The 18,917-nt window shown below is 38.4% G+C and overlaps 1 long non-coding RNA gene across 1 annotated transcript in view; it reads right to left on the bottom strand.

The window, feature by feature from the left end:
- Positions 1 to 18,917, bottom strand: part of LOC119087514 — a 52,118-nt gene that overhangs the window by 4,184 nt on the left and 29,017 nt on the right. The window contains exon 2 of the long non-coding RNA XR_005090980.1: positions 13,908 to 14,106. This is a non-coding gene — a long non-coding RNA (uncharacterized LOC119087514). The remainder of the gene's footprint in view (positions 1 to 13,907; positions 14,107 to 18,917) is intronic.

Raw genomic sequence — 18,917 nt, 5'->3', positions numbered from 1 at the left:
TAGAATTTCATGATGATTCTCCCTAGAAGGGTCTACTGACTCATCAACCCCAGGATCTCTGGCTTGGCCAATGTGGATGGCAATGAGCTTTTATTTTTACTAACATGTATCATTAGTCACAGAAAGACTTTTCTCCCAGTAACATTCTGTATCTCATGGGAAAATCATCCACTAATATATTCTGGTAGGAAAGTATTTGCTTGAAAAGAGAGAATTATATACCACAATGGTGAGATTTTTCCTTTCCTTCTGGTCTGTGTGAATAAATACAATTGGCATCTTATCTTGCGAAAGTGAGGGAGACTAGGACCTTTCTCATAATCTGGAGTTCATGACACCTCATGAGGTGTCTATGCCTTTTCTTGTCTCTAGCAAAGATGTGTTAGTTTAAATGGGATTGATCCCCACAACTCATCTGTTTGAAAGCTTGGTCCTTGAGTAATGGAATTGTGTGGGAAGGATTAGGAGGTGTGGTCTTGTTGGACGAGATTTGCTACTGGGGGTGGGCTTTGAGGTTTCAAAATCCCAAGCCAGATGTAGTGCCTGTCTCCTTCTGCCTATGGATCAAGATGTAAACCTCTTAGCTTCTGCTCCAGCACCCTGCCTGTTTTCTTCCTGCCATGATAAAATGGACTAACCCTCTAAAACTGTAAGCAAATCCCCAACTAAATGCTTCCTTTTCTAAGAGTGGGCTTGGTCATAGTTTCTCTTCACAGCAATAGAATAGTAACTAAGACAAAACATATGCAGATAATTACCTTTTTTCAAACCCATAAATAAATTATATGTCAAAGAAATCTGTTGGATAGAATTTGTCCTGGGAATTATTAAGAGGTTGTCTACCTACCCCTTACCTAATCTTCTTAACTAAAGGAGATTGTTTTGGGAGAATTACCTGAATTACACAGATAATCCAAAAAGTCTCCATCCTGAACAGAATGTAGCCAGTATTTCTGCCACCCACAGGTGTGATGGCACCTCATCACACAACCAGCAGTGACAGTTGTCACCCTGCTGTAAGATTTGTTAGAGTTACCTGGGTAACCAGATGCTTCTGATACTTTTTATTCAGAAGACATACACACGGATAGCAACAACTCAAATATGAATTGAGCTGCATGTGCTCCCCCACCTGACCAAACCACCACAGGCTAACCTCCCAGGTAATACCCCTTGAGGCCACCTAAAGAATGTGCTGGAAGTGTAAGCCAAATAAACTCTTTCAAAAAAAAAAAAGAATGTGTTGGAACCAAGACTAAGACCCAAAGAGATGTGGAGCTCCTGAACTCACGTTGACTGATAAACTGTCTTGGTAGCCTTTCATCCTTCCCCAGGAAAGACAAAAATGCTAGAAAAATCCTGTAAAATAATCATAAGTCCATGTTTGGATGTGTTTTACAGACATAAGGAAAGAGTGAGCCAACAATGGAATCAGGGCCTACTTCGCAGGAAAACTTTGCTCCTAGTGACTGCTGAAAAATTAAAAGTTAACACCATTCCATTGTTAAGAACCATGAAAGCGCCAGTAGAGGCAAGGATGCTTTTTAAAATATGGTAAATTTTCTTCTTTTCCCCTTCAAAATGCCCCCAAGGCACTCGTATACATTATGGAAACCACTGGTGTGAAATTCTCACTTGAGGGAAAAGGAAATTCTCTAACCCCCCCCCCAAAAAAAATCCTTGAGTTATAAGAGCACTAAGAGCATCTAAAATTATAACCATTTTGCCCCTTTAACACTAAAAGATCAACTGATTTCTATTTTTCTCTTGGAGCTGACCTTTATTTAACCCATGGCATGCCAAAGTCATAGCCCCAAGCAATTTTCTTTTTTTCAACAAATGCCAAGACTTGGGACAAAAAGAGACATCTCACTCACCCAATCTGTGCACAGTCATTTTGTCTCACTACAGATGGTCATTATAACAGGGAATGAACCATATTTCAGTGTGGAAAAAAAAAAGCAAGTTTCCCCTATACTATTTCTATCCTTTTATGCTAATGCTTGAACTGTAAAATGTTTGCAAATATCAAAATAATCCCTCACAGTTTTTATTAAGGTCTTCAGCTCAACCTTTGGGATCCATTTTACACATAAAAATAGCATTGTCTATGCATCATAAAGAGTTTGTTTTGATCAATCAATCTCATACTGGCTTATTTTTCTAATGAAGTATTTTGTTTATTTAAAATTTTGATTTAAATGTTTTTCATACAATATGTTTTGATTATGTTTTCTCCCTCTCCCAACTCTTCCTAGATCCTGCTAGCCTCCTACCCTGCTTTTTCTTTCTCTAAACACACACACACACACACACAAAAGACAAAATATGTCAAACAAAACAAAATGAAACAAACTTCACACACATAAAAATCAAACAAACACGGTTTGTTTATTTTAAACCATCCTGGTTTCTCTTTTACTCCCTAGGTATGGCCTAAAACTATATGTGGGTCTCCATTTCCTCAGGATCCTTGAAGCAGAAGCGGTGAGCAGGAAGCGTGATGGAAGAACTTCCAGGAGTTGGCTTCAGAGAGACAGCTAATATTATTGTTCCAGGGGTAAGGTGTATAAGAGTTCTTAGGGTTACGGGTGGGAAGGACTTGTTGATCATAGCACAGCACCTAAAGGCGGGGTGAGACTTACTTTCTGAGTCACACAGGATTTGCAGGGAGCTCTGTGCAGGGTTATCCAAATAAGGTCAGGCATCTGAGCTTAGGGACACTCTCCAATTAAGGTTAGTGGAGAAGAGGAAGCCCCACTGAGAAGGGGAATCCTCCATTTTGTACCAAGCTCAGAGAGCTATCTGGACAACGTTGTGGACTGCAACCTTAACAACAGGTTCTCCAACAACTATGCCCCTACCCAGTCCTTTCCTACCATTTTGACAGTAATAAATTAGATAGGTCTAAAGAATTTAACAAGATAGGTAAAATCTCACATTCTTCTCCAACAAACAGAAAGCCAATACCAGAATACTGTGAAAAATTGCAGCAGCAGCAGCACCATGTCCAAAACTACTGTAAGGGGCTCTTAACTTAAGATACAGAATTTATGGCTCCCTGTACTAAAAGGTGTATTGTTGGGCATGGCAAGGAGGAACTAGGGAGAATCTCCGGAGGTGTTTAATGCCGCAGTTCTCTTTCCCAGCTGATGTAAATGGGATGTTGGGTACATTCACCTCACTCCCCCCCCACCCTCTCCTCTCCCCCGATCCAATCCTCCTCCTTTCCCTTAAGAAAAGATATTTTTGTTGTTGTTGTTTTGTTTTTCAAGACAGAATTTCTCTGTGTAGCCTTGGCTGTTTTGGAACTCTCTCTCTGTAGATCAAGATGGCCTCAAACTCACAAAAATCCACCAGTTTCTGCCTCCCAAGTGCTAGAACTAAAGGCTACTGCCACTAGTAAAGATCATTCTTATTTCCTGAAGAGCATGAGGCTCCAGAAAGTTATAAGAAGGGAATCAACCTTCTCAAGACATGGAAAACTTTGCTGATCACTATTATCTTCTTCAAAATCTTATTTATGAATGCCTCTCATTGCTTTGAAGTAAAGCTCAAAATCAATAATCATAGCTAATTTGTTTCTTGGTATGCGTTTAGATAGTTGAAATAGTCAATCCAGAGCAGCTTGGCCTCAAAACATGTGTTCCTAATCTCTAATTAGCATAGCAAATTGGTACTGGCAAAAAAATGTGGATCTAGCCAATGCAATAGATAAGGAAAAATAGTATTAAAAATAATATGATCAGGAAAAATTAAAAGTAGTTTAAAATGGAGGCAAAAATAAAAAGGGATATAATCATGGACTGAAAATTATTCACATTATTATACAGCTAGGAAAAGCTGAGAAAGAATTAAAAGTAAGCAAAAACTGGAAAAGTTTAAACATAACAAATTTAAAAGTGTCTTCATTGTCTTTGGTTTTATTCTTAAAACAATGAATTGTCCATTTTACAAATGAATTATGTGGTATCTAAATTGTACTTCATTAAAAATTTAAAAACAATAATACTGATGATTGCACTATCTGTTGATAAAGGGAAAATGGATGGAAATATGGGTTGTTTCCTAATTGTATGAACACAAATTAAAACACTATTTTATGTTTCCAGAGGTTAGTTAAACTTTGTCCATCTGAATCCATGTCATTATATTTTAAGAATTAGTGATATGACATTATGTTTATAAATAATAATCTCTATGAATGGTTTGTTTATAATAGCTTCCTCCAAATAATTTAAACAATAGACAATTATACGAATTCAGGAATTTCTAAATACACCTTATATGTCATTCTGGCTTTCAACACGGTTAGATCCACGAGAAATGTTCAATATCTTAAGAGAAAACAGTAAGGCTCACAATCAAAGAAACTAAAGGTTGAAAAGAAAATGGAGCTTTGAAAAACGGAGTTCATATATTTATTTATGGGAAAAGGTGTTGCTCTGAAGGGCCTGATCTAGAAATGAACACTCACTTGTGTTGGTGGGGAATCAGAGGAATTCTGCCCTGCTCTGTGTTTGTATGACCTTGAATGTCAGGGAAGACAAGTTCCTATTCAACATCTTTTCCCCACCAAACCTTTGTCTCCACCAAATCCTGACCACCTCTGTTTTCTCTCAGTGAAACTTTCTTACCATAGACATTTTCTTGACTTGTTTCTGATAGACATCACAAATTCCTCTTCCTGCTGAGGAGCGCCTCCCTTGGGAAGGCTCACCCACTCCAACACAAGCATCATGTTGCCCTGAATGAGATGGAATCTCATGTTCCTGAATGTTCATTTTTGTTGATCTCATGAACTTTTATTCCAATCTGCATTTTAACAATAATTTCTAGATGTATCTCCCACACACTAGAATTTGAGCATTATCTTGTAACTCTTTGTGTCTTTCTTCACAGCTTTGTCCATATGTAAATTAATTTTCTTTCCTAAATGCTGTTCCACTCAGGGATAGTCCCTTTGACTTTTTCTCTATATTTCAAGACCCCAAAATAGATCTTGATGCACTGTGGGAGCCCAAAGAATGCTTTTAAAGGAGGCATGCTTTGATAAATTTGATTAAAGAAATACTATTGATGTTATCTACATAACTGTCTAAATAACTTATTTAGAATCTGTAAATGCTGATGAAAGGAAAATAAGATAATAGATTACTATATCACTCCAATGTATTCCATATAAATATAATGGTTATATAGTAAGCTCTTACCTAATAAATAGGCTTAATGGCAATGCCATTTTTTTTCAATATTAGCATGTGTAAAAATATGTTTTCTCAAAAAATGAGAGAATCACCATGAGACTCAAAAATTCCTATTAGGAATATACCAAATGAAACTGGCAATAAGTATTCAAACAGGAAATCATATGCAAATTTTCATAGCAACAATATTCATAATGGCCCAAAAGTTGAAATTATCCCAGAAGCTCACAACTGATGGACAGACAAGTAAATATAGTGTATACTTGTAATGGCTATTATTAGCTATAACAAGGAATAAAATAAGGACATGTGGTGTACCATAAATGGAGCTTGGAGAGATTATATAAAGTGAAAGAAACCAGACACAGAAACCATCTGTGACTATATATATATATATATATATATATATATATATATATATATATATATTCATATATATATATGAAATAATGAGAATAGGCAAACACAGGGGGAAAGAGCAGGTTAGTAATTATTAGGAGCCAGGGGGAGGGAAAAAAAGGGATGTCTGCTAATGGACATACAACTTCCTTGTCTGGTGATGGAATGTTCTGGAATGACAGTTGTGCATTGCACACTGATGTCTCAGTCAGTGGTGGATCGCTTAAATGATAGTAGTCATACTGTCATATGACTACATGGGAAGGCTATATAGAAACCTTCTTTGGGGTGGACATTCTGTAATGTTCACACGATAATAAAGTTGCCTAAGGATCCATTTCTCAGCACTCATCCATAATCAATACACACATGTATGTGGCCATATTTCAGAGTTGCACTGCCAGTACACCATTTAGAATGATGGAGATTGTGAATTTCATGCTATGTGTATTTCACTTTAAGAAAATAAATAAAAGCAAGTTGCTATTCTAGAACATAGCCGTGTTCAACATTCAAATGTCTCAACTTGTCATCAAGAAATTTAGCCTTCCAAACTATTTCCGAGGTCAGGGTTCCAAATGATTAATATTATGTGATGATTATCTTTGTCAGGCAGAGATGAAGCAGGGAAATCAGGTGAAAGAAATGAGTCTGGGATTTGCCTAAGCCAGGACTCAGATTTCTTTGATCCTGGGCTAAAAGCCCTGATTGGCCCAAAAGGTCAAATGGAAAGGAAAGACAGTCACGAATAAATCAGTAAAATAAAAAATTCATTAAAATGTAGCTATTGGGAGGAAAGGAAATAACCTCCCTTTCTTCTACTAAAGAAAGAATTGACAACCTAATTTTCAGAACAGGTAACAAATGTATAACTGTATCAAGGTACTCAGAATTTCTTCTCTAAAGGGAAATGTTGGGAATAAATTAAGGAGGAGCCTCCAGACTTGCTGAAGCTCCTGAAGTTGTAATCATTGTTAAAATTAAAGGGGTGTATTAAAGATCATCAAGAAACTTAGCATTAAAAACTATTTGGATAGATCAGACCCCTGTTTGTGCTGTAAGCCTTTACTGTTAATTACATGTTGTGTGCCTAGGCACCTCAAAGATGACTTTTATGAACTTACTACTAGTTCATTTAAAAAGAACTTTTCCTAAAATCACAGGTTAGCAAAAGTTCATTGGTAAGTTAAATGTTTGGCACTCAGAAAACGTTTCTCTACAGAACAGATTTAGTCATGTTGGGTGAGTTCTTATGCCAATGGGGTTCAAAGGTTTATGTAACCAGCACACCTGCTCAGTTGTATGATACAACCAGGGATATGTTTTCAAACATTGCCATGGAATCAATCATTCAACATTCTGAGACAAAGGCCATCCCTTTCCTGAACTAAATTGAGATGCTCATTCATTTATTCATCAATGATTTCTTCTATATGTGTTAGCAGAGCCTAGGTCCTTTTGCAAGCTGTCTGTCTTCTCAACACCCAGGTATCGGGGTTTGTCCAGTGTTAAGGAAGTAATGGGGGGTTTTGTTTTGTACTCAGCACACTGTGGAGTAGAAGATGCAATTCTGTGGCAAAGTGAAGCAAGGGATACATGAGATGTGTAATTTGAGGTGGTGGCATGTGACTGACCACTGAGCCAAGAGGCTTGGGCCCCTCTCTCCTATTCACTTCATGATGGCCAACGCTGGATGACATACAGGAAATTTCTAGTCAATAAAATCTAATAAGGCCAGACTTGACCAGGCTTGGAAATGCCAAGGAGCCAAACAAACACAAGAACTAAGACCTCAATATCTGGATGTCCTCCTCCATCTCCTCTCCTACCTGTGAGCCCTGCCCAAAGGAATAAAAGAGGTTGGGAAACGTTAACATATATTTATCCGTAGCCACAAATGTTAAATGCTCAGGGTTGCACGAAACAAAAACTTAAGGTGTTTTCCCCTTTCCTAATGCTGAATTTCTCTTTGAAAAAGTCCACATTAATGACTGACAAAGATCCCCACCTAGTGGCCTCAGCAGGAGAACTGCATTGAACAAGTATTAAAATTCAGAGTTGGGGCTTGTTCCAAAAACGTAAGATAACAATAAAGCTCCTTTTTATTCCTTGGATCTAAGTTCTCTTTTCTCTTGCCTTTAATCTTCGTGTCTCCTAGTCTGCAATTCCAAATTTTCACAAGCACTTTCTATTTTTATTTACTTTTATTTTAATCCTCCCAATTACCTGTCTGCTCTGCCATCCTGAACTTATTCATCTTTTGTGAGAGCCCTTTGTATCTTGCCTGAAATAAGGGTTTTTATTTTTTATATTCATTACATTTTATTTCATTTTCATTATACCACTTCCCTATTACAAGCTTTAAGGCTTAAGTGGAGGGATCCCATCACCTACATCAAGCCTGATCTTAACCCACATAACCCGGTGTTTCAGGGTTGCTAATATGTTGACCAGCTCCAGCACAAGTTTTTTCGTTTGTGTCTCACCCCTCTTGAACATAACCATTCTGCTTACCCAGCTCGGATACTCTCTTCAGACTTAAATTCTACCTTCCCTGTGTGCTTTTCTCTACCACTGCCAAGGTCACTTCTTCCCTAACTCTTTACACTTAGTTTACCATTTAATTACTTTCTCATTTTCGTGAGTATGACACTGGGGAGGAATTCCACCATTTACATGTCTCCATGACCCACAAACATGGTGTTGTGCATACCATGAGAACCCATTACATAAACAGCCAACCCAGAACGAGCTGGAGAGGAATCCCTGTGACCTGGTTGAAAGTTGTGACCCACTGATAAATGACAAGCACGGAAGAAAACCACAGAAAGTTTTATCTATAGTACCATGTAAAATACTACTGACAGATTAAATAGAAAAGCATCCCCCACGTGCTAAGACACATTAAAATGAATTCCAAAATGTATCCTGGTGCAAAAAAAAATTAAATAAAAAATAAGCTTTCAAGGTGTGTATTTGCTTTAGGTGCCGACACAGAAAGAGGGGAAAGCTGGCTGGAGACGGAGGACGACTTGTCACTAAACAATGAGTAAGCTGTCAGCTTGTCTTCCTGGGAAGCAACAGAAAACCTACTGCAGAGTTGTGAATTACAGACACATTAGGCAGCTGCACTCTGGGAAACAACAGGACTATGAGAAACTTCTGTGCACTCCAACTCTGGCATATAATTCAGCCAACTTTGACTATGAATGGAAATATTTTACCCCCAAATGTGAATAATAAAACAAATAAAATATTAAATAATCTACTTAAATGAAGAAGTCTGCAGAATAAGTAATGTGAATTTGGAAAAAAAAAATCTCATTAAGTGACACCAGAATTCTATTTCTAGTGCAGCTGCAAGTAACTTTATAAGTATGTCTCCAGTAAAATAATTAGACTATTTTAAGGGGAACAACTGATTCTGTCTTGAGGAGAGAAAAGATATATTACCAATGGAAAAATTTCCCCAATTTTCCTAACTGAAATTTTCAAAGGAATCATAGAGGAACAATTATTTATATGTACATATATCACTATTTCACAACAAAAGAGCAGGATACATGCAAGGCATAGGACAGCCTATTGTGGAGGTAAACAAAGGATAGATATAGCAAATCTTAGCCACTATTTGTTGTAGACAGGCATTATAAATAGGAGTGTATAGAACAAATAATAAATAATGCTGTGGAAACTCCTAAGTATGTATACTGTGTATTATGTGGATCATCTGTATTGTCACACTTTTATGAATATTGAAGGCCCACAATGGCAAAGATGTTATTCTAGACATGCTGAGAACACAGACAAGTCACTTAACTGTCACTGAAAAGCAGCAAGCCTTAAGTTTGGAGAAATGGCTCAGTGGTTAAGAGTCCATACTGGTCCTTCAGACTACACACACCATTCATCACACAAGCGCTTGTAATTACAGCTCCAGAGGATGTAATGCTGGATATTGGCCTCCAAGGGTAACTGCTCTCACTCATGTGTACACATGCCCACATAGATGCATGCACATAATTTAGAAAATAAAAAGAGCAGTGAGTCCAAGAAATCTATCAAAGATATATTAAATAGCACCCAAAGCTCCTTGATGGAAGAGGTGCAATTTTGATATAGAGTTATTAAAGCAAAAATAAATATGAAAATTCTTTTCAATTAAATGTTCAGAAAATGTGATATGAAAGCATTGGAAAGGATATTAGAAAGCTAGACTTGAACCAGACAGCAAAAAATATGAAATACCAAGCTGACGAATTTGTCTTTAATTCAGTGCACACAAAGGAGCTGACATTTTTTTGAGTGGCCAAGTAGTAGAATTACAATTGTGCTTTGTGACAATTCCTCAGGTGGAACAGGATGACATGGTCTTGAGAGTGAATGCAGGGGGTGTGGGTCTGTTAAGAAAGTATGTTACACTGATTTTGACAAGAATCGGTGGGATTTGTAGAGTGCATGAGCAGAACACAGTGGAAGAAACAATTCGGGAAGATTCTGGAAAGAAAAAAAAAGGCTGAGACTTGCTGGTTGTTATGAAATATGAAGTGAAACCAAAAGATGAACACAAAGATGATCCCATCTAGAGAAACCAGTGACCGAAGAGACGTCTTTAGGGAATTGGTGACGTCGTTGATGCTTTGCAGGAGAAAACAGTCAGTTGGACACTAGTAACCTAGGATAATTGCCATCAGACCTGAAGCTGTAGCTTTGGAAATAGTCAGGAGTGAGCATCAGGAACTGAAGGAAATGGACTTCCGAGCTGGTGTGGAACACAGAGAGCGGCTACACAGCCTCAGAGGCAGAAGAACCTGTGAGGAGTAGTGACAGCCCTTGTCCCCACCCTGCACTTAGACCCGGTCCTCACAGGAGGGGTGTGTACACTCCAGAAGTGCATTCACGTAGGATGAAACTACCCAAATAAGAGAGGCATGAGGAAAAATAGTCTTAGAGAAAAATGAGAATTCTTTTAAGAAAAAAAAAAAATGCTGAGCTGGGTGGTGATGGTGCACACCTTTAATCCCAGCACTCGGGAGGCAGAGCCAAACAGAACTCTGAGTTCGAGGCCAGACTGGCCTACAGAGCAAGAGCCAGGACAGGCACCAAAACTACACAGAGAAACCCTGTCTCGAAAAACCAAATAATAATAATAAAGCTTCAAGTTTCAAGTTAGCAATTTTAGAATAAAAGACTGCATTTGAAGACATCAGCATCAAGATACACTGAAATACAAAAAGAGCAAGGAAGAAAATCTGTGGATTGTTTCAAAATGCAGCAGTAAAAACAAAGCAGAGTGGCAGAATTAGAAGAAGGAAAACATAAACGATGCTCAGTTGTAGGATGACAATTAAGCAAATTAGGATTCCAGAAAGAAAATGAAGAGAATGATCACAGGATTCATAAGTGAAGTTTTCTAGAACTCAAGTATTAATTTCCAAATTGAAAGCCTTTCAAGAACCTAGTCCAAGAAATATCAAAAGGCATAGTACTAAACACTTTATTGAAAGGGAACCCAGGATCTGAACTCTGGGTGGGCTAAGTGTGATAGTACATGCCAGTAACCCAGAACTAGTAAATCTAAGAATGAGGCTAGCCTGAACTACATAAGAACTACAGAAGCCCTGTCTAGAAAAAAAAGTGACATTAATATTCCAACCCTGGATGCTGGAACACAATGGAAAAACTGAGAGACACTATTTTTGACTTAGAATTCTTGGGGCTTGTTGGTTGGTTTTGGTTTTTTGAGACAGGGCTTCTCTGTGTAACAGCCTTGGCTGTCCTGGAACTCACTTTGTAGACTAGGCTGGCCTCAGATTCACATGAGATTCTCCTGCCTCCCGAGTGCTGGGATTGGTGTGTGCCACCACTTTGACCTAGGATTCTTATCAGATTAATTATGAGACAAAAAAAAGTATTAGAAGGGGAAAGCAGTTAGAATTTTTATTTCCCTGGGATAGCTCTCTGATCTACTGTTTCATAATGTACTTAGTCAACTATGGGCATAAACAAACAAACAGAAAAAGAAGTGCATGGGATTCAAGCTATAAAAACGGAGAGTTTAACAAGCAGAAGACCAAGGTTTTATACAGGGGCATTCCGACTGGGTCATCACAGGCCAGGCCAGGAGGGAAACAAGACCTGAAAAGAGAACTCCTACACCCCCGACCCCCCAAAGATTGGCTCTCACTGGGTCAGCCTCTGTCACAGTCTTGCACTGACTCCCACCCTCTCTGCTGCATTCCCCACCTACCTCTTCCCCTGCTTCTGTTTTTTCAACATTCTGCCAGGTATTGTTATTCCCTAAGTTCCAACATTTCTCATCAGCTGAATGAGAAGCTTAACTACTCTGCTTCAGTTTTCTGTGTTGAACAAATGTATTTCTCTGTAACATTGCTCACAGATCTCTCTCTCCTCGCTCATGGTTCTTTTCTTCCCTTCTAGTACTTAAGACACTAGCCTATTTAACTACTTATCCAGCTTCATTGCCCCCCCCCATCTCTTCTCTGTTAGCACACAGAAACTGGCACTAGCAAACCTTTGTTTTCTTCAGTGTGTAGAGCTGAGGCAAAGTCCCGTGTCTGAAGGAGTCTCCACAGTTACTGCCAGCTTCTCCCTCCGGCCCCCGACAAGAAGCCTACACAGTAACAGTTTACTCAAGTGATCATGCTTTGAACAGCACTGACCTGGAATTTTAGTTTTTAGCTTTGAGTTGTAACATTTTGGTTATTTTATACTTTTAAAATGAATTTATCTTGCCTCAGCCCTGAAGTCATCGTTTAGGTAAGTATAAAATTTGGGACTAGGAGATCTTTCCCCTTGACTACTCATCATACCTTGTCACAGATGAGATGTCTCCAGCTTTTCACACTCTCAACCCTTTTAATCTCATCACTACTTCCCCCACTACTAGCTTTCAATATTTTGTTGCATATTTATGATGTGCTGTGGAGTATAGGTTTAACATGGTTTAACTTCCTAGGTTTGTGAACTGTGACTACAAATGAGCCAGCATCAGCTTTAGTTATATTGATGACTTTGTATATTACATCCGAGTGTGTGTAGTTTGTGCTAGGAACAATTATATCCTCTACATTACTTCATTGTCAGTGGTTAATGTACCGATTTTTGCATGGTTCTGCTTGTATTGATCTTATTTAGAAGAGCTGTATAAACACCAAGACTGTTCAGAAAAGTATTAGAAAGTAGTTTGTTAAAAGACTTCTTAAGTAGGTAAACAATAACAAAGAATGATGTGTGGTGTGTGGGGGGGTGGGTGGAAGCAGTAGCATGTATGCAAGCCACAGTGTGCTGTGGACATGTAATATGTGGAAGATGCCACTGAGAGACAGAAGTGGAACAAGCCTAGCTTATATCCTTTTTTGTCAATTGCCTTTACCTTGGCACATCACCTTCTTTCAGCAAAACAGAGAACACTGAATTTAATTTGTGTATTAAACTAAATAAAACTGGGCTGAGCAGATGGCTCAGTGAGCAAAGCATTGACTGCACAATCATGTAGACCCCAGTTCAGATCCCCAGAAATTCCCACACCCCACATCAAGACAAGACACAGAGGTTGTTGGAACAGCTCCTGGCAAGCTAGCCTGGTGTGCATGGGGCCAAACACCAAGAGACCCTATCCCAAACAAAATGGAAGGTGAGGACCAACACTCAAAGTTGTCCTCTACCCCCTACACATGTGTTACAGCATGTATTTGCCCACACTCATGACACACATGTGCACGCAGACATGCGAAGATTAAGAAAAGATAATACAATTTATTCTCAATACTCATCAATAAAGTGCTAAAGGAACAAGATCTTGAAGACAATATCCTTGCATCACTTGTTGCTTGCTGATTTTGTGGTTCCTAATAGTCCTACATAATTTCTGAGAGAAGCTCTTGGTTGAACTGAAAAGGGTATGTCACTCTGCCCACTGCCCACTGTTACCCTGACCTTGGCTGGTATGTTCCTCCATCCAGTGATGGCTCCTTTTCTCCCCCAGCGCCATCCTTGCCAGCATCACAGTCATGAAGTTACCTTTCATTTTTCCCCATCTTCCTGTCTGTAGCACTGTGGCTACCACACACACCTCTCATCTCAAAACATGCACTTGTGTCATTTTATTGTGTGTGTGTGTGTGTGTGTGCATGCATGCATGCGTGCGTGCGTGTGTGCGTGCGTGCATGCGTGCGTGCGTGTGTGTGTGTGTGTGTGTGTGTGTGTGTGTGTATGTGTGTGGTATTCCCTATCACTTCACTGATCCACAGGCTGCTAGCAGTCTCTTTATTTACCTACCCACTAGCTAGTCTGTGGACTCCAGAAGACCTGAACTCTTGTCTTTCCATGATGTCCTAGTCAGCTTTCTGAGGCAGCAGAGGAACATGGAAGCAAACTCGGAAGTGAATGCAAAGGATTGTGCCAAAAGCAGGAAACGGAGCTGATAATGGCAAACTGCTAGGAAATTCACACTCCACAGGGAAGCCTTCCTGGAAGCCTGGTAAAGAAGCACATAAGGGAAGAGGGTTAGAATGCCAAGCTCAAAAACTTTTGACTTTCCAGGAAATAATCTCAAATTGATCATTAATTTATTTATATTCTCCTCCAGATGATGAAGTAAGTAAGAATGCAATAATAAAGGCCAGGGAGATACCCAATTATCAGGCACAAGGACCTGTGTTCAACTCCAAAAACCCACACTAAAAACAAAACAGGTATGGCACAAATCAAGAGTCCCTGGGACCTGCCGGCATAGTCTGTGTGACCTCCACAATGAGTTCCAGGTTAGAGAAAGTCACTGTCTCAAAATAGGTGCATAATGCCTAGAGAACGGCACATGAGGTCGTTGTCTGGCCTCCACACGCATGAGCATGCCTGTGCACATCAGCAAACATGAACACATACACCCGCACCCAAACATACATGGGCGTGCACATGATGATAAACTAGAAAACAAAACAAAACCCCAGAACTGTCAGATAGTTGAGTAGTTGAGTAAAGACAAGTTCCACTCACGCTTGGCAGCCCGACTTTGATCCCTGGAACCCATGTAAACGTGGAAGGAGAGAAATGACTCCACAAAGTGGTCCTCTGACCTCTACATGAGTACCTTGATTTGTACACATCACACGCGCACACACACAAACACACACACACACACGCACACGCACACATGCACACATGCACACACGCACACACGCACATACACACAATTATAGTAGTTAATAAAAATATTGAAAGAAAGACACCATATAACTCGTGTGAAATCCAAAAGAGTCTAATTCGTAGAAGCAGGGAGGAGATGATGGACAAAGCAGAAATAATGCAATTAGGTAAAGAGAATAAGTTCAAGAGATCTATTGTACAGCTCAGTAGCTAATGACAACGTGTATTCGAAAACTTCTGAGAGAATAGATTGTAATGTGTTCACAGTGAAAAAAGAGTATGTAAGGCATTGGATATGATAATGGCTGTATTTAGTCATATGTGTGTGTATGAACATTTATTGTACGATATGAAGATCTGAAATTTTTATCAGTTTAAATTAATGAGCCATAAGCCTCTTGAGAGAGTACCAGTGCAGGAAATCTAAGCTGACACTTACAGAAGGCAGAAACAAGAGAGGGCTTATAAGTCTTTGTGATCTAAAATCTATGTAGACAATTTCAACTTATGATATAACTCAAGGAAAAGTCATGCAGAAGCAAACATATTTTGAGTTCTTGTGTCACTGAAGATTTCATACATGAGGATGAGTCTTAGAAGCCCAGGTGAAACTTATACAATAAAGCAATATGTTCACAAAGAATTTGGGGACTGTCTTGATGTGGAACCTATATCTACATTCAGACTGCTCCCAGATCAATCAAGTCTCATGTTTCATGATCCTTCGTAAATCTACACAAAATCAGCCACCAATGCTTCCTTCAGTTTATGTTTTCTGTGTAAAGTTCAACTCATTCTTCATATGGCTTTAGGTCTTTGTATTTCTTGTAGTATCTTTTCTAGAAATTCCACTTCATAAGAATTGTTGTCTCAAAAAAACCAAAAAAAAAAAAAAAAAAAAAAAAGAATTGTTGTACTGCTTAAAATTTAATATCATTCCTTCAACATAAGGCAACCTGTTTATATTGTGATAGGCATGCAACTCTCTGCTGCTGTTGTGGCTGTTGTTGTTGCTGCTGCTGTTGTTTGTTTTAAGACAGTCACTATGTAGCTCTGGTTAGACTGAAATTCATTTGCTATGTAGACCAAGATGGCTTTGAAGTCGCAGAGACCTCCCTGCCTGTGCCTCACAAGTGCTGATATTGAGTGTGCATTGTCATTCCTAGATGTCTCTAATTCTATCCACATATCTAATATGGAAATTGTTAATGTTTCCATATTTTTCCCTTTCCTTCATCCTCATCTTCATTCCTCCCCTCTACCTTCCTCTCTCTCACTAAGCCCCTCTCTCTTTTCTGTTCCCTATCCTTTCCTCTCTACCTTTCTCTTTCCATCTCTTCTTGTTCCTCTTTCTCCATTTTTCCTCCCCACCTTCCCCTAAAACACCGTACTACTGATTTTTCATAGATGGACATTTAATAAACACTTGTTATATTAATGAATAAACAAACATAAGAATGAGAACTTAACCAAAGGGCTACTATCACATAACGATATATGGGAGACAAGGCAAAATAATTTGCAGTCTAGTTGTAATGTACTCCTGGAAGCCATATTTCCAATTAAATGGTGGCTAGCTCCACCTGTATAATTTGAGTAGTAGGCTTAACATTCTAGCAACTGCACATCTGGGTTACTATGTGTCTTCAATCCTGCTGTTCTTACTCAGCATATTACGTCTAAAGATGCTCCTTCACCTTCATTCCTATTGCAAACCCTTTGCCTAGATCACAGCTTCTCAAACTACAGTGCAGGTTGGGTGTCCAGCTGTGAAGTGCTTTAAGAGACTGTCTTAAAACATAACAACAACAACAACTCAACAGTGTTGGGGATTTTAATGTATTAAATTTGGGGATATTCACACATACATGCAAATATATCTCAGAGATAAAACAAAAGTTTAAATACAAAGTTGGTGTTTCCTAAGTGCCTGCATTTGACTGTGATCCACTACATGAAGTCAGATATGGAATTTTCCACTTCATATCAGTGCTCAAAAAAGTTTTGCTTTTGAAGCTTTCTCAGAGTTTATATTTGTAAACTGGGTAGTGCTTCTCACAAATGTATTTGTATACTACTATAGAAATGAATTTTTCTTTTGCTTCATCTATTTTTACAATTTTCATGAATTAACACCAACACAAAATTGTACATAACATATTAATGGCCAAGATCTGAGGAAGGTTTTATAACAAGTTGATTTATTTTTTAAAAAATCTTAAATATACACTTTAGATGCCAAGCCTATGTGGCTGTGTTTGCAAGTTGAGTCAACATGTTATCAGCCTTTTTCATATTCTCATGCAAACAGACAGAGTAGAAGAAATAACAAGGTGGCATCTACTACAGACTTCAGTCGGGAATCAGTCATCTGGACCCATTGCTTCGGATTTTCCTGTTAACCAGTTAGTATTCACTGAAAACCCCACCATCCTAAAATCAAATCATTACCTTGGTCACAAACATATCATGAAAAGAAACTCTACAATAGGTTTTCCCTTCCACGGGCTAATACATATATGTATCATTCGTATATGTGTATGTGTATGAATATGTACATATAATGCATTCATAAATATATCACAACAGTAAGTGTATTTAACATCATTTTTAATAATTGCACACAAAATAATCTATAATAGGAAGAGTCCCCCAAAAAAAGTAGGAAAAAGGAATGGTTTTAATTAGCAATTAAGATTACATTTAAAGATACATTTTTCTAGCAAACGTGATAACAGTTGAAAAAATTTATCCAAATACATTGCTTCCTCTATCATTATCTTTGTCTCCATTTCCCGACTAGATCCTACCCTAAGAGATGCATAGTGTTATTGATAATTTAGAGTGTCTAATACCCTGAACATGTTAAACAGCTAGAAAGATTCTCTCTATCGTGGATACAGTAAGAGATGGGATCCTGGTATTTACCCATTCTCAGTGTCTGCTCTCCTAAGAATTCTGCTTTTCAGTCTTTCTCTTGCCTATAATCACACATGGTCATTATGCTTCATTTATGCTGCAAAAGTCCACAGGGAAAACTTGATGGGTACATCAAAATGGTTGATCTTTATTTTTTTAATTTTTTATTATTTTCTTTTGTTTTGAGATTATAGTAAAATTTTGAATAAAAAATTAATATTGTTGGAGGCCATAGAGATGGGTCAGCAGTTAAGAGCGTATACTGCTCTTACCTTGGACCCAAGTTCAGTTCCCATCACCTATGACAGGACAGCTCACAGCTGCTTATAACTAGAGCTCTAGGGGAATCCAACACCCTCTTCTGACCTCCATGAGTATCCACATGTACATGTGTGCAGACACACACACGCACACACACACACACACAGAACCAAAACGAAAACAATCTTTAAAAACATGGCCTCATTCACTAGAGATCAGGAAAATATGCCAAGCAAGTGATAATGATGCATTGTATAGAGGCCAAAGTTATCATTTTTAAGTTAATATATAAAATCTGTGCACCAGTCAAAAAATTACACGAAATCAAAATTAATCAGTACTTAAATCATCCACAAGCCACATTCGTTAGTGTTGTTTATAAAACACCATCCACAATTACTATATATCAGCGGTTTTTGAGGATGTAAACATATTTCTGATGCTTCGATGTGGGCTTCAGATGAAGTAGTTGGTCATTCTGATCTTTAATGAATGAAAAGTACAGTGTAGAAAAGATCAAAGCTGCCTCTCCAGCTCGCAAGAGTGCCCAAAAACCTGAATGAGCTCCAGGGACAAGACTGAATACAGTTAAGTCTTCCTGCCCTCTGGGCACATTCTACATCTTGAGTGTACAGAGCAGGGAGGAATACAATGGCTACTCTCAGTCTGAAGTCACTGTCTTGGTGCATGAATAGCATTAGCAATTTACTCATTCTTATTTTAGTACAGTCAGTGCAAACATTAAAACTGAAGATGACTAAAAATCTTTTTAACTAACGTGACAATAACTTGAAATGTAGATCTCTGTACTGGAGATACTATAGACCATCGCATCAAGTCAACAATTAAATATGATATAGAATATTAGTAGCTGAAAAAAAATGAAAATTCTTCCTAACAATGATAAACAGCATTAAATTTTAATGTATCTACAGTAGAGATTTAATAGATGTTCAGATGAAG

This window comes from Peromyscus leucopus, chromosome 3 (assembly GCF_004664715.2).
Source record: "Peromyscus leucopus breed LL Stock chromosome 3, UCI_PerLeu_2.1, whole genome shotgun sequence".
Classification (NCBI taxonomy): Eukaryota; Metazoa; Chordata; class Mammalia; order Rodentia; family Cricetidae; genus Peromyscus; species Peromyscus leucopus.
The sequence above is the reverse complement of the archived record's forward strand: the minus strand, read 5'-3'. Positions and strand labels throughout refer to the sequence as shown.